We start from the raw sequence: 18,184 nt of genomic DNA, 5'->3' as shown, positions 1-18,184 counted from the left end.
ACATTTTATGTTATTTTTCTTCTGTATTTCTTCACTGATAATACATTGCAGCCTACCCTGTGGGCTTCTCCATTGCCTTTGGGTGACCCTAAAGTTTAATTCTGTTTTAGGTATGTGAGTTTCTAAGAGCATTTAAAAGTATCAAATGTCCATCAGTCATTTAATCAAAACCCAATAATTTCTCAATTGCCCATTATATGCTAGATAATGGGGATACAAGTACAAATAACACAATTTTCCCTACTTGCAGGGGACTTATATTCTAATAGACATATGACCACTTTCATTGAAGCAGAAGGCATGTTAAATCTAGGGAAATATTTTTTTAATTTTATTTTGAATATTTTCCCATAGTTACATATTTCATGTTCTTTCCCTCTTCCCCCAAACCCCACTAACTCCCCTTAGCCAACACACAATTCAACTGGGTTTTACATGTATCATTGATCAAGACCTAATTCCATATTATTAATAGTTGGACTAGAGTTGTCATTTAGTGTCTACATCCCCAATAATATCCCCATTAGCCCATGTGTTCAAGGAGTTGTTTTTCTTCTATGTTTCTCTTCCCACAGTTCTTCCTCTGGATGTGGCTAGTTTTCTTTCTCATAAGTCCCTCAGCCTTGCTCTGGATCCTTGCATTGCTGCTAGTAGAGAAGTCTATTATGTTCGATATTACCACAGTTTATCAGTCTCTGTGTACAATGTTCTCCTGGATCTGCTCCTTTCACTCTGCATCAATTCCTGGAGGTCATTCCAGTTCACATGGAATTCCTCCAGTTCTTCATTCCTTTGAGCACAATAGTATTCCATTACCAACAGATACCACAACTTATTCAGCCATTCCTCAATCAAAGGACATTCCCACATTTTCCAATTTTTTTGCCACCACAAAGAGCGTGGCTATAGATATTTTTTGTGCAAGTCTTTTTCTTTCTTATCGCTTTAGGATATAAACCAAGCAGTGCTATGGCTGGATCAAAAGGCAGATAGTATTTTAAAGCCCTTTGAGCATAATTCTAAATTGCCTTTAACATGATTCTCAAAATTCCTTCTCTGCTTTGAAATTTTCATCATTTTCATGACATTCACCTTATATTAGGATATCCTTCTGTACTTTGAATTATCTGTGAATATTTATATTGGTGGTTATTCATACTTAATTTGCTTCCTAGTATTGAGAGAGACACATTTAACTGTATTGACAAAAAACTTTGGTGTATTATTTATTGGGACTTATCACAAATGTATTAAATGAAACATTAGCAGCCTTTTAAGGTTCTTGCTCCTAGATATAAAATATTTTCAGAATATGAGAGTGGTAAGGGCATTTCTGAGAAAAAGAGAGGGCACTTGTCAACATATTGTTGTCAGCCATAGATTCTCACGTACATTGCAATTCACTGTAAGTCTTTTACTACCAAAGATGAGGTAGAAACAGTAAAGGAAACACAGGTTTTGAAAGTGGCATGGTGCCCAGAACACTTCAGTAATGTTTGGAAGCTGAGATGAGATTAAAGGGCCCAGAGATATTCAGAATGGTATCTGGGAGAAAAAAAGCAAAAGGGTCACTGGCTAGCAAGAGTGGCAGCATGTACAACAAAGCCTTCTTCCAAAGGAGATAACCTTTCAGCTTCTGTGATTTGGGGCTAATACAGTCCTTTATAGTTTTCCTGCACATTATTCTGCACATTCATTGCTTGGGAACATTGATCCACAAATAACCTTTGAGGTAGGTGATTATGATACTCATACTTATTTGGTGAAAATCAAGCAGTACTAAAATAATTTGTTCCAGAACAGAGAACAGGGTAAACCTATAATTAGGGACTAGTGAGAGAATATGAGTATAAATAGAAAAAATTAACTTTAAAGTGTCTTTATTTTAGGGAATATGCCTTTCATAAAATTATTCCAGAAAACTAAAAAATGAACAGTCTTAAGATACTGCTTTGTTATGATGCTTATTAAAAGTATTCACACCTTGAAATACCTAGGATTATGTAATATGTTCTTAATGAAGCTTATATTTGAAGTATCAAAGATCTCAATTACATTGTTATGCTTCCTGCGAGACCTTGGTTTAGTTACCTCATGTCTTAAAGCTCAAATTTTTCATAAATAACTTAAGAACATTGGGCTACATTTCCAAAATCCATCCCAGTGCTTAAGTTCCAAGTTGCATTTACTCATGCAAAATTAAAGTTTCATTTAGTTGTAAATAAATATAGCTTCATATTAAAAAAATAAATTTCATATAATAATCTAAAGTCATGAAGAAATCAGATTTTCTGGCATAGACTAAGTATTTCAGGATCAAAATTAGAATGTATTGCTGCTTGAATATGGTGCTTGACTCATATTTTCACCTAAAACTTAACAGGGTTATGAAATCAGATGAAAGAAGAAGAGAAAAAACTTAGCATTGTCCATTTCTTAAAATAAAAATTACAACAGAAAATTGGCAGCTAAAATTTCATTTGAACAATAACCGTAAAATGGTGCCAAATACTTTAAGGTGAGAGGAGACTGGTGGTAATTGCTTTCCAAATAAAAGGTTATCACTATAAATAGAAATGAAGTATATTCTATTCAGAATAGGCTCTGTTTTGCAGTAGACAGCAAAAAATTTCTTACACTTAGGACCATCTCAACTCTTTATTATTCAGAAGAGGGTATTGTTTCTGCTTTTTCCCCCTCTATAAAACTGATTTTATTGGCCATTGTAGCTTAGCTGTGGCAGTTTCTCCTAGGATAAAATTTACAATTTTGGACTTTTGAGTAATAAATGAAATATAATCCTTATGATACTGCTGTCTCCTCTTTGAATTCAATTCTATGCTTCACAGAATATTTAGTATTCTCTTATGTAAGGATACACAGACACACACACACACACAGACACACACACACACACACACACACACACACACACACACACACACACACTTCACTTCTTACTCCTCCAGGAACCCAACTCTGACACTAAAAAGAAATGAGAAGACCTCAAAATGTTATACATAGCTGTCAAATTCTCCTACACTATAGCCATATACTTCATTCTTCACACAAAATCTTTCTATTGTGTATTCAGTAGATAATGAGCAATGAGCTCAGTTACCTGTTTTCCCAATTAGCAACAACAAACTGGAAGCTGAATGGGATAAGATTCAATGAAATGTGGGTACCATGATAGTAGGGGAAAGAATAATAGCACACCCAATATGATAGTGGACACAGAAAACCTCAAAAATAGACCTCAGTGATTACTGTACATTAATAGAAATTGATATCCATAATAATGAACCTCATTCATTCAGAAGCTTAAATTGTCTTTAATATCCTGTTTAACAAGGCAGGGAACTATCAGAAATGGTCCAGAGGATAAAGCTTTAGCATTTATCAAGCTTCATTTATCTTGCAAATTCACATAGTGAGAATTCCACAGTTCCTGATAGTACCAGATGTTCCAGGTGTTCCAAAATATGAGTTATAAAAATAATTCGATTCAACTAACATTTATTAAGTACTTATTATGTCTAAATGCATCCACATTTGTGCTACTTGTAACAAAAATCTATTTGAAAAATTAATTTGAAAGTACAGAATCACTTTAAAATCTTTTAATTAGTGTCTCCATTGACAGGCATCTCTTTATTAATTTTTGCAGGTAATAACTAACTTGATTTTATATTAAAAGCTTTGGAAAAGGAACAAGATATTATGTCTGCCCCTGCAAAGCTAGGTTCTCGAAACTTGGATGCCCACATTTTGTACTTCTAGCATTGATTCATAACCTTTGTTGTAAAATCAACTATGCCAAAGTCTTTTTGGCAGTAATACTGGGTATTTGGAAGGATTCCTAAGGTCCGTGCTGTGGCTTTTTTTTTTTAATTTCCCAAATTACATTTTAGTGACATTACTCTTTAGGAATAGTATGTTCTACTTGTCCCCATCCTATTTAAGTGTAGTACTAATTACAATTCAAAGTCAGGAACTACTTTTAAAAATTAATGTTCCCAAAGACATTGTTATAAAAAATTGTTTTTCTAGGGTTGTAATTTTCAGACATTTCACTCATCTTTAAATAGAAAAACTGCCCTCACTGTACCTATTAGTAGTGATCGAACATTTGTTGAGTTTCTGCTGTATCAGAACTCTGTATTGTAACACCATGATTTACTTTGTCTTCCTGCCCAGAATTTCTGCATAATTGGAAATTTCAAACACCTTGAAATAGGATAGAGGGAGTACAAGTTGATCTTACTTCATTACGTCCAATCTACTCCTATTTCACGTATTTTTTATCCAGGATTTTAAAGGATTGGTGCATCTCAAAATTATCTCCCAACTTAATGAATTTATTCTTTCTCATTATTAGTGAAAATTGTGGCCTTTAAGAAACCATTGATACACTAACATTTGTCTAGCCTGGACTCTTTTCTCAGTTTTTGGATGTAATGTTAAACACAATCAAAAGTCTTGTCAAATTTAAGGTGGATTACCTATGTGGCTTCTATTGTCACCATATTGAAGGAGGTGAGATTAATTGTAGAGGTCTTAATCATTGAAAGCCATGTTGATTGATCTTAATCAACAAATACTAAGTGTCTATTAGGTTAAAGTTAAACATGTATATTTGTAGGTACTCAGTGAAATAAGGACATGAATCCTTTATATACAATACCTTGGGTTCCCAGAAACTAAAATCTAGATAGCATAAATATATTTAAAAAAAAACTAATTTTCTATGAAAAACTGAAATTTTAAACATTTTCTAAAATTATTTCAAAATTTGTTAAATATCTTTCTATGGTTTCTGTGACCCTCCCCCCCCCACCCTTCCCAACAATTCAGTTAATCAGCAAAAGCTACAAAGAGGTTAAAGGTTCAGGATATTACATTAATTTTAGGTGCAGCCTAACCAAAGCATACATCATTCTTCTGTGAGGCAGGACCGGGAAGGATCTCTCAATTTATCTGTACCTTAGGAGGAAAAGAGCATGCTAGTGTACCTAGTTCATAGAATTATAGATTTTAAAGGTCTTGTGGTCCAACTCCCTCATTTCATAGACTCAAGTCAAGACATCATTGGTCCCCTTTAAAACAAAAGACAAACAATATATAAGGAAATGTATGTCCGGTGACATTCATCAATAAATCAGCAAAAATGTATTAAGTAATCACAACATACCAGGAACTGTAAAATGAATTGCCCAACATCCCAAGGTAATAAAACTTAGCAACTTGACATTGTCAGGCATAGGCAATATTTGAACTTTAGGTGTTTATATAGTTACCTTCCTACCTGTAGGGACCCACAGATACACTAAACTACCCAGTTATCTAATCGGGCATCATGCCTTTATAAAGAGAATTTTAAAAAATTTGAAGATAGCAAAGTTTGAATAATCACAGATCTCTTAATTTTCTCTGAAACTGTGATTCATCCTGAGCAGAACATTTTTTGCAAACGCATTTTGTGGCTCACCCACTTGCCTCCCCTCAGCTTTTTAAAGGCCACTTTAATTGTTCATTTTCTTTACTTCTCATTCCTGGGACTAGAAAATTGAATTCTCTGTGAATGCAAGTCAAATATACCAGAAAACCCTGGGAATATAAAACCAGTTTCTACAGGAACAAACTAGCCCCATTAATGTGTAAATGATTAAATCAGACCAGGGACTCCTGTAACACAACCAGAGTCTGGTATCTGATAACTCAACATGCCCCATGCTAATAAGAATATACCATGGAACTTTCACCCTATCTCTGACCATGACTCGATTAAATTCCTGGCCTCCAATTGTCCATACTATGTAGTTATTCTTTCATTATATAGTACATTCAATAAATACCTTAGGATCCATTTATTCATTTAGCTAATGTTTTCTTTGTAAAAGATTACATACCTGTAACTCACAAATACACGAAAGCTATCATTTCCTCAGTAGAGGGAACATCTGGTATGACACAGGGTCACAGATTAAAAGCTAGAAAAATTTTGGATATCATCTAGTCCAATCCCCTTTGTTTTACAGATGAGGAAACTAAAGCTTAGAAAAGTAAGTGTTTTTTTCCAACTAGTAAGCATAAGAACCAGACCACTGTACTATAATTATTTGAAACACATAAAGGTTAAGTAACTTATCCAACATCAATATAACCTACTAAGGGGTTAGAGGTGAGATTTGAACCTAGGTCCTACTCACTTCAACTGCAACACTTACTATTAATGATACCAATTTTTTAAAAAGATGCTTGGTTATATACAGATCTTTTCCACCACTCAGATTTGGAAATTCCTAAAGGCTGATGTTATATTTTATATATTATTTAAATCTTATTGCTACACTTAAAATTCTTCCCTCATAATGTTCACTTGACTTTATAAGAACCTTAATAATTAACCTTCTCTGTAATATATAGAAAGAATTAAAGTAGGTGATTAACACAATATTTATTATAATAGAAAATGGATACAAGGGCACATTGTCTCTTTTGAGAATCATACTATGCAAACAAAAGATGATATGCCCATCTTCCCAACATTAAGTTTCCTTAAGCCTAAAGAAAGTCAACAGACTTGACCAAAGATAAAAGAACATTTTTAAAAGGATACATTGGTAATATTGAGTATGGCTTCCTGAAGAAAAGGTCATATCAGATTAATTTTTTCCTTAATTGACAGTATTATTAGACTGATAGGTCAAGGTAATGTTACAATCAACTTATAACAAGGTTCACTTGACAAAATTTCTCATGCTCTCTTTGTGAATAAGTTTGGAGTGATATAGTTAAGCGGATTTGTTAGTTTGAATGTCTAGACCAAAAAAGGAGTTCTTTCTGGTTCCATGTCAACCTGGAAAGACTCCAGGGTAGTGCTCCAGGCACTTATGCCTGGCCTTGTGTTACTTAACATTGTAATTAATGACTTGGATGGAGGAATACATGGATTGCTTATCAAATTTGCAAATAACAGAAAGCTAAGAGGATTAACTAACAATAAACATATATTAACAAAATAATAATTAGATGACAGCATCAACATTCAAAAAATGTTTGGCAGGTCAGAACTTGAGCCAAATCTAATAAGATTAAATTTACTTGGGAAAATGTAAAGTCTTATATGTATATCAGAAAAAATCACCTTTACAAATACAAAGTAGGAGAGGTGTGTAGGGGTAAGAGAGGCAAGAGAGAGGGAGGGAAAATCATAATAAAAGAGAGAGAAATCTGAAGGTTTTCTTGCACAGCAAGTTCAACATGAGTGAGTAGTGTGATATGGCAGCTCCCAAACTAAAATAATTATAGGCTGCTTGAAGAGAGTCATATCTTTCAGGATGAAGGAGAAAATAAAAATGTGGTATGTTTATATTTGAACCTAGGTCCTCCTCACTCCAAGCCTACCTCTATCTAAATTATAATGAATTTAAAAAAAAGAAAAAAAGATGGGTTAAAGCACATCCAAAACATTGTGTTCATTTTTGATACCATACTCTAAGAAGGATATTGATTCTTAGAGAGCATATTAGAAGACGGCAACCATCAAAGCAATGTTCATGCCACATGTGGCTTATTTGAAGGATTATAGCTAATATTTAGAATGAAGAAAAGATTTAGGTTGAATATAATAACTGTTTTTAAGGATTCCTAGAGCATGCAACTACCATGCTTGACCTAATTATATTTGTGTGTGTTGTTGTTATTGTTTTTGGTCATGTATTTTTCTCTTACCTACTTTGATTAAGTCAACCTGTCATTGCCATTGCTGCCCTGTAACTAAAGTAACAAATAATGGACAAATTAGTTCTCACCTTAGAAGAAGTTCTCACCTGTGTAAAAGGAGGAAGCAAGCTGAATTCCTTGGGGGTTTTGTTGTTATTTATTTAAGACAAACTATGCCTTCCTAAAGACTCAATCATAAGTCAGTATGTATATAGTCTAGGTAAGAGACAGTAGAAGAAACTATTAGATGAAAGGCATCTAAATAATCTATCCTCTGGTCCATCTTTTGGGGGAAAGAAACAGAACTGTAACCTTTTGCCATTGCCATTATGAGTTCACTTTCTCAAGAGTCCTTGAGCAGGTAGCATGTATTCATTGAGCAAAAGTTATAATAGGGAGAAATGCGTCAGAGGATTGGCTCCCTGCCCAGAATTTGTTTCTAACCTCTGTAATAGGCTCTTTGGTTTTTCATCAGCCCTGCAAGATCACCAGGGAAATGGTCAGTGCATTATTCCTAAGAGCAAAGATACTACTTTTCTTGGATAATTCCAATTCTCTATTCCTGTTGCCCATTGGTAACCCTGTGGTTCCTGGAGCCTTTATCTTCCCAGAGTAATTCTGAAACCTACATGAGCTGAAATTAGGGGAACCAAATTTGCTGACTGCTTAATTGGCTTCTTTTTGAGCAAATGAAATTTGCTACCAAATGCAGTCTTTTCAAGAACTTAATTCATTTTTAAACTGGTAACTTCCCAGTTCCAGAACTGATAAAGAAATTTGCACATAAAGTATGAATGGTAAAATTATAAATGTAGAACTTTTGCAAGCATCGTGTTCATGAAGTTCATGTAAAACTTTTTTTCAATTTCTCCAATAGTTTTGTTTTCCCACAAGACATGAAGAAAACAAAGTGAACAGACTATTTTTCCCCTATGTCCCTGACAGGATGGCTTAAAGAAAAGAGTGTTTTGGCAGGTTTGTTTTATAGAAATTTTGTGCTTCTCTGCTTAGAATTCTTTAAAGCAGAAAGGAAAAAAATCAATAACAGTTAAGCCAATTAGAAAATCTAAGTGAAATAGATATTTAAACTTCAGTGAAACAAATGAGCTGACTCATTTCAAAAGGGTTATCATCCTTCCCGTTGTTGGAAACTGTGGACGTAGGTTTGAGTATAAAGTGGGATTCATTCTCTAAATCTATGGTACAGTGGTAGCGAGCCTGATAGATTTCATTCTCTGCACTCTTCTAAATCTTGTCAGTTATAAGATAGAGACCTCAATTTTTATAGTACATGAATGAATATCAGACAAAAGAAGACTGAAGAACTGTTCAAAATTTTGAGTAATCTGCTGAAAAGTTGTTTGACTTAGTTAAAAAAAAAAAAAGAGAAATTTTCCAGTTGCTTTCTAGCACAGTTCCTAGCACAAAGGCCCTTATTAAATGCTTGTTGATTTGACTAGACTTGATAGTTCAGAGGTCTTGTGTTTTGGGAAGTTTTTAGAACCACATTTGGAATTGATTTCTTTCAAGTTTAAGTGAATCTTTTGTATTAGAAAAAATGTATATATTTTCTATATTTACCTCCAACTAAAGTTGTTTTGTATCCTAAAGAGATTAAGTTTAACTGATCATTTCTTTCAAGTTATTTAACCTCTGCTTGCCTCAGTTTCTCAATTGAAAATTGGGCATAATAACAGCACCTACCTTACAAGGTTGTTGTGAGGATCAAATGAGATAATATTTGTAAAGTGCATAATGCTTGGCACATAAGTGTTATACAAATACTATTCCTTTCCCCAATGTAAATAAAATCATCTACTCATTAGAAGCAGTTATACAATAAAATGAAAGTTAATGGATTTAGAAAGGAAACATTTTTGTAAGAATTCCATGTGTAGATACTAGTCATGATCTTTAAAGAAATAAATATTTAACAGACAAAAAAGTAATGGGTTTTCACTTTTTTCTAAATTTCACTGAGATGTTACTAATCTCTAGCTTGATAAGGTTGCCTATTGCCATCATAATGAAGCTAGTATTTTAATTCAGTATTTTTCTTCTCTATTCCCCCATCTCTTTAATTACATATGTATCCTAAAACAATTTCTTTTGTCCCTTTAATGAATGAGTACACACTGTTATTATGGTAACACCAATGCTAACTAGTCAGGACTGTAACAGGTTGATACAGCAAAGAAGAAACACTCCATTAAAAATTACTTAACTAGCACTCTCTGTGAAATACATTTAGAGAAGTCAATGGGAGGTTTCATTCATTTCAAAGTGATCTGATTCCCAATACCCAGTTTAACATTATAATCATGATAATGAAACTAAATCCTTTCCATGTCTTAGTTTTATTTGGTTATCAGGAAAATCTGAAAAATCAATATGTAAATAGTGTTTGACATTTTATAAATAATATTGTTGTCGTTCAATCATTGCAGTTGCATCTCTTTGTGACTGCATTTGGGGTTTTCTTGGCAAAAATACTGGAGTGGTTTGCCATTTCCTTCTCCAGCTCATTTTACAGATGAGGAAACTGAGGCAAACAGAATTTAGTGACTTGCGCAGGTCATGCAGCTATCAGATATCTGAGGTTGATTTGAATTCAGATTTTCCTGACTCTAGACCCAGCACTCTGCCTACTGCATTACCTAGCTGCCTCTGTAAATAATATACTTCTTTTCATTGTAAGACTGTTATTGTAATTAGTTGATTATTAGATGCCTCCTGGATGCCAACAATTGCAGGAGGTACTGGCATTATGAAGACAAAAATTAACAGCCTCCTACCCCTAAGGAACTTAAAGGTAGAAAAATGAGAAGTGGTTTTCATTCTGCAGTATTGATACCAAAATGAAAGCCACATAGAATTTCTGTAGGACTTGGGAATTTAGGGACTTGGAACTGTATAACCAAACTACAGCATGGAGAAATTAAATGGCATGCATTAGACTAGACTAAGAGTGTAAGAGAGATAAATCTAAAAGCCTTAAATCCAAACTTCTTAGGTTCAGTGATTCCTAGAAAGTTTCTACTCAACAGGCATGCCATACTTGATTAAAAACTACTTAAGGAGGGAGGTGTGGAATGGGAGGAAGATAAAATGAACATATTTAAAGCAGTCAGAGAAATTATGTTTGTATGTAAATATTTTATAAGACACCCTAAAAATAGAGTAGCATACTGCTTCTCATTGGCAAGATTCTGCTGTAGGGAATTGGAAAATAATTAAATCTTGTCTTTAAACCCTGTGCATTCTTTTTGATTTTTCTAATCTTGCTTTTATTGCTTAGCTTAGCTTATAAACTATGAAATATTAAAAGATGCTTTCATAGGGTTTTAGGTTCTAAAAAGGATAGGAGAATACTCCCTACCACTTTCAAATACCACCTACCAAGAATCAATCCAGACTGCTTTATGAAATGCTTTAAGCCATTCAACAGGTGACCATCTTTCCTTTAATTTAGTACCAAATCAGGCTCTTGTGCTGTAACTACTTGGATCCTATCCCAGAGTGGCAGCATTTCATTTGTAGATAAGAATAAGTGCTTTAGTGCTAAAAAGAGTACAACAGCAATATTTTGAGATTTTTATATGTTATATAAGAGTTATATGATTAAATATCTGGCATTTTAAGAGTATCCCTTCAGGATATGTAAAATTTACCAAGATAATGGAATTGGCTGAAAACTATACTCCAAGGTCTGGAGAATGTCAGAATGTAAGAGGATATATGCAAGAATGATTTTTATATGAGAGTTTTTTGATATCCTTCTTTAATGCTTTCTATTTTAAATGTATATAAACTCAAATGCTTAATTTTTACTTTAATCATTTGTTTTATAAAAATTAATAAAGCTGAGTGCAGCTGGATGGCTCAGTGGATTGAAAGCCAGCCCTAAAGATGGGAGACCCTGCATTCAAATCTGGCCTTAGACATTTCTTAACTTGTAACCCTGGGCAAGTCACTTAACCCCAGTTGCCTAGCCCTTACCGCTCTTCTGTCTTGGAACCAATACTTAGTATTCTAAGACAGAAGGTAAAGGTTTAAAATTTTTAATTAAGCTTGATTTGGGGAATTCAGTTTAAAAGCAATGTGATATAGTGGGAAGAGCCTTAGACATCAAGTTGGAGGTCTTGAATTCAAATACTTGCTTCAATATTTATTACCTGTGTGACCTTATGTGAACCACTAAACCTCTCTTGATATTAATTTCCTAATCTATAAAATAAGATGGCTAGACCAGATCTCAGGTTTGATCCAGCTCCAGATCTATGATGTGATCATTTTAGAGTTTTTTCATTTGCTGTGCATGAGTATGTAATGGTAGAATTATTTGGATCAATTTTCCTACCTCTACTATTATCTCAAGCTCCAAGGTCTAGAGAATATCAGGATATAATAGAATATACACAAGAATGATTTCTATAAGATTGTATGAGGGTGTTTTTTAATATACTTTTATTAATGTTTTCTATTTTAAGTGCATATAAACTCCTAGTCATTTTCTCCCTTTCACTGTAAAACTCTGAGAATGAATCATCTGTGATTGGGTTTTTCTTTTTGCTTCTCAGTCACTCCAGTCCTCAATCATTTGCTGTATAGTAGTCCCCATTAACCTATTGAAATAATTCTCCCATCACTACTATCCTATGGCTAAATCTTATTTTCTTTCATTTTCCTTGACCATTGAACATTACATCATCCCTTTCTCCTGGATGCCTTCTCCTTCCTTGATTTCTGTGACTTTATATTCTCATGATTCTCCTGTCACCCTAATTCTTTTCTGTCTACTTAGTTGATTTTTCATCATCCCCCTCAGTCTTTAAACATTGGGATCTCCCCAGATTCTGTCATTGGCCCACTTCCCAATTTCTTTCCATGTTCTTTCCTTTAGTGCTCTTTTCTATGCTCATAGTTTTCCTTACCACTATTATGCAAATGACTCCTAAACCAGTGTCTCCAAACCAAGTCTTTTCTCTGAGCTCCCAACCTGTATTTCTAACTTCATGCTGTAAACCTTTATGAAAATGACTTAACATTCAGCACATCCAAAACTGAATGATCTCATCTATAGAAGACGAATTAGACTTGATGTGAAGAAAAACTTCTTAGAAAGTAGAATTATCAACAAATGATAAACAAAAAGACTGCCTTTCAAGGTAGTGAGTTCTCCCTTACAAAAGGTCTTTATACAAAGGATAGACTAGCTACTATTGGCTATATTGTAGCAGGAGTTCTTAATTTGAGGTTCATATATTTATTTTTTTATATTTTTATAATTCTATTTTAATAAAATTGGTTGCCTTTGTAGTCCTATGTATTTTTATGCATTTAGATACATCAAATGGACAAAAGGGTCCCAAGCCCTAAAAGTAAAATAGATTAAGGACCTCTTATGGGAGAAAGTACTCTTATTCTGGCTCAGGGGAACTTAGATGGCCTCTGAGGGCCCTTCTGCTTCTCGTAGTGTATGAAAGAAGCTCGAACTTCTATATTTGCTGGCACCATTGTCTTCCCAATTTCAAACTTTTTTAAAGGTCTAAAGTCATTTTAAAGTCCTTCTCCTCATTCTACAAATTGAGTTGCTTGCCCAAGTTCAATTAGTTGTTCTTTCTCACAGTCTTCCCTTTCTCCCAACGACTGCAATCATACATCTTCAAGGCTTTATCTCTTCTCCTCTATTCCAAAGCCTTCTGACTAATTCATGCAGTATAAACTCCTGATCTCCACATTTCAGGACCTCCACAATCTAGAGTCAACCTACTTTTGTCTCATTCCACTCTCTTCATATAGCATATGTTCTGGAAAATGCAAAGATAAAGGTGAAATACTTCCTATCCTTAAAGAGAGTAACCAATCCCTCACCTCCACACACATACACAGACTGGTTGATACAAGACAGGTACAAAGTAAATACAAGCTTACCTTAGGGGCTAGGCACTAATTGAAGAAAGGACCAGTAAGACCAGTAAAGGTATCCCACTGAAGTTGGCAATTGATCCAAGTCTTGAAGGAATCTAGGTATTCTAAAGGGTGGAAATGAGAACATTTCAGGCATGGGACACAGCCAGTGAAGTGCTGTGTAGACTGGAGATGGGCTGACATGCATGATGAATAACAAGTTTGACCAGAACTACATCATGACTGCTCCTAGATTGTGTGGAGGGGAATAATGTTTGAGAAGATGAGAATGGTACAAAGGGACCAAGTTGGGAAGAGCTTTGATTGCTAAACAAGAGAATTTATATTTAACCCTAGAGCTAATAGGGAGTTCATTGAGTAGAGAGGTGACATGGTCATACCTGTGCTTTAGGAAAAGACCTTTGGCTTTTTCTAATGTTCCTGTATGTAGGAACAATCAGAAACTTAAGGCAGGGAAAACAATTAGAAAAATATTAGAACAGTCCATGTAAGAGGAAATGAGACCAATGGCAGTATGACCACAAGAACAATTATTTGCATAGTACTTTAAAGTTATAAAGCATTTTACAACTATTACCTCATTTCAACCTCACAGCTACCCTGTAAGATGGGTCTCAATATTATTGCCATTTTACGGATGAGAAAACTGAGGTTGAGAGGTTAAGCCATAGTCACACAGATAGGAAATGTCTGAGACTGAATTTGAATTCATGCCTTCCTCACTCCAGGTTCAGCATTCTGTCCCACATACTACCTGAGTGGAGGGAAAGATATGTATATAGGAATAGTGCAGAGTTAGAAATGACAAGATTTGGCACCTGGTTGGATTGCTGGAGTAAATGAGAATGAAGAGTCAAGGATGGTATTGAAGCTGCCAGCTTGGGTGACTGAAAGGAGAGTTGGAGTTAGGAGAGAACGATAATGGGACATGTTTTAAACATGTTTGAAATGACTACAAGGTATTTAGTGTTTTGATATATAGTAATTACTTAATAAATGCTTTATATTAATTAATCCATTAAATGTTAGTTCTATTGAATTGATTTTATAGAACTGAATAAAGGGATTGTTTTACTCACAAATTGCTTAGGTTTCAGATGTTAGTTTTTCAGGTTTTCAGCCTTGATCCAATGAGTCCCTGTGACATTGTTTTTATGCCACTTCACTGTATCTACTGTGTTTTACTAGAGTGCCTCAAAATTAACTCCACCCAAAATTTACCTAACCTGTACTGAATTAAAACACCATAATCATATTTTTATTTTTTCTTCTGACCAACCTGGATAATGACCCAAATGCCAGAAATTTGATCATATTGACCATACATATAAATTTCTTCCAGCTTTACCATTTTTGTGATTATGTGTTCCAAAAATATGCTTTCTTCAAACCATGCCAAAGAGAAATTCCCACCTATAAAATCTTGAATTGAACCTGTCTCCACAGGTACAAAAAATTTTTAATATGTCTGATGGTCTATTAGCAGACATATTCACACCATAAACCACTAAACACATGACTGTTTTTCTATTATTATCTTGTTTATAGTCTTCAATCTAGTTTTCTCTCCTATACCTTTCCATGTGTTACTGCCCTTATAAAAATATCATAAGCTAGCTCCATCTGAATGAAAGAAGAAAATAATGTATCCCAAGTCTTAGTTTTTTTTGTTTTTTTTTTCTTTATGGCATACAACAGTATGGGGAAAATTGACTTTGATTTTTATTGTAGAACATTTGGGTTTCTGCAGTTTTTCACTTGAAAAACTGGTATAATCTCTTCTCAGTTACAAGCATACATGCTGTTAATTTTGCCAATCAAATTAAGAATGTTTTTACTAAAACATTTGAGAACTAAAATGAATGTGGTAGTTCTGATGAATTGCTAATATGTAGCATCACTAAATTTTAACCTGAATTTCTTTAAGAAGATATTGGAGTTGCTGAGGATAATAATAGCTGATATTTATATAGTACTTTCTATGTGCCAGGCACTGTGCCAACCACTTTACAATTATTATCTCATTTGATGTTCACAAAACCCTGAAAGTTTGGTGCTATTATTATCCACATATAAAAGATGAGAAAACTGAGGTTGAGGTTAAATGACTTGTGCTGGGCCATACAACCTCAGGCTCTAGCGACTGTGCAACCTAGCCACCTCCAAGAAATAACATAATGCAAAAATGATTCATTGTCCAAATACTTATTTAGCCAGTAGAATGTATGTAGATTGGAGGTGGAATGTCCAATATGGAAATCTGATAAGAAATTTGGCCAAGATTTTCCCTGATGCTGATATTTCTACCAACTTTTACTTCAAACATCTTTTTTAAACTTCTTCAGATTTTCTCATTTTAAGAATAGTCAGTATATGATGGAGAAGCCATAATTGTTCAATATGCATTTATTATTTACATTTTCATTATCCTCATCTTTATCCTGGGATGCTATATTAGTGATCATCTTGTTATTTAGATATTTTCTTCTTTAATTTGCTGCCTGATTTCTTAGTACTAATAAAAATCTCAAGCCCAATTTAAACATACTTTTTTCACTCTTGGCTATCAGAGAATTTTCAGAGAGACAATGCATTCATTACAGAGCTGTTTAGCTGATTAAAATGACAAAGGAGGAATGCTACCAAAATAATTTCAGAAAATCAGCTACTGAGTTTGTTTTATGGGCCTCTCTTAGGCTGTTGTTTATGATATGATCCTGGTTGATTAAATCACCCTTTCCTTTTCTTTCACTATCTGAATATGTTAAAAAAATTGAAGCCAATATTCTCTAGTTTTCTTGGACAGACATACCAAATAATAAAATAAAAAGAGGAATAGGAAAGGAAGGAGGAAGAAGCAAAGAGATAGGAAAGTAGAAAGATGATACTTTATTATACAATTATACTATATCATATTATATATCACATATCATATGCTATATTTATATATAGCATATATACACTATTATACTATACTAGATTATATATACATATATGTAAATAACATAGCACTATTAGACTATGTTATATATAGATGCATTATAATGTATGTTATATTATGTTTGCTAGGTAGTGGAGTATCAACAATAATATATGTTGTATTATATATGTATGTACTATAATATATATATTACCTCATACTATAACATAGTTATATAATTTAGAAGAAAAAACTCTTTACATCAGTAATCTGTGGACATGTATTTCTGATCTACAGACATCATAGAACCCTTTTCTCACCCTAAGCTGATTCATTCACAGATTGCACTGCCCTTTTTTAATGATATCTATTTAAGTATGTAGAAAGATCACTTGTTAAAATAGAAGCTTAAACTCATCATAAACTCCCTACTTTATGTGAAATTTCAGTTGAAGTGAATTCATGGAGTAGGAAATTAACCTAGAGTATGTTATATTCTGAGCTGAAAATTAAATAGTTGGAGGACATTGAGATGAATTCTGTTTGTGAAGTGGTTTAGTTCTTTAAAGACTTTAAGTGGTTTCCTGAAACAAAAATTATATTTATCCTTCTGGTATTATATTACTACAAATCATGGAGTACTGAAGTCACAAAAGAAATAAAGTTGTGGGTCACCCAGAAAAGAGTGGAAAGTTAGCTAGCAACATGTAACCAATGAAGACTTGCTTAGGAAAAGTAGCATAAAGAGAAATGGAGTCATGTAGACAGAGCAAGGATTAAGTAATAGTGTGCTGTAGGAATTTCCACAGTGTCAAGAAATCAAACACTGGGGGGGCCATCTAGGCACCAAAGTGAATAAAGTGCTGGTCCCAAAACAGGAAGACTCTTCTGAGTTCAAATCCAGACTTAAACACTCACTAGCTGTGTGACTCTAGAAAAGTCACTTAACCCTATTGGCCTCAGATTCCTCATCTGTTAAGTGAGCTGGAGAAGGAAATGGCAAACTACCCTAGTATTTTTTCCAGGAAGACTCTAAATGGGGTCACAAAGAATCAGATATATCTCAACAACTACAATAACATAATGCAAAAATGATTAATTGTCCAAATAGTTATTTAGCCAGTAGCGTATATGTAGATAGGAGGTGCTATCTCCATTATGGAAATCTGATGAGAAATTTGACCAAATTTTTCTTTGATTCTGTACATAATAACAACAAGAGATCTAGAGTTGAGCTTTCAAGATATCAGGTGACCCTGGTATAGGGCATCTTCAGGAGAGCCATGGTCAAAAAGTTGGGAATGGCTTGCAATCTGTTTGAAGGGGAGGAGTATTCACTTCAGTGAGATGACAGATTTATTCAAGTATTCTAGCCACGACTGGTTCTGTCAGTTGATTTACAGCTATTTTCCCAGAGCAGTGCCAATATTATGCTTTAATATGTCACCAAGACACACCTTACTATATTTTGTCTTAGGTTTCATCACTCACTCTGACAGTTGTTTTTGTTTTTGTGGTGGTTATTGTTATTTTTTAACCTAGAGGGTTGAGCATAATTATAGTAGCCATGGTGGAAAGATAAATGGATGTTATTGATTTCTGCAT

The sequence above is a fragment of the Gracilinanus agilis genome, chromosome 1 (assembly GCF_016433145.1).
Source record: "Gracilinanus agilis isolate LMUSP501 chromosome 1, AgileGrace, whole genome shotgun sequence".
Lineage (NCBI taxonomy): Eukaryota > Metazoa > Chordata > Mammalia > Didelphimorphia > Didelphidae > Gracilinanus > Gracilinanus agilis.
Note: the sequence above shows the minus strand (reverse complement) of the source record.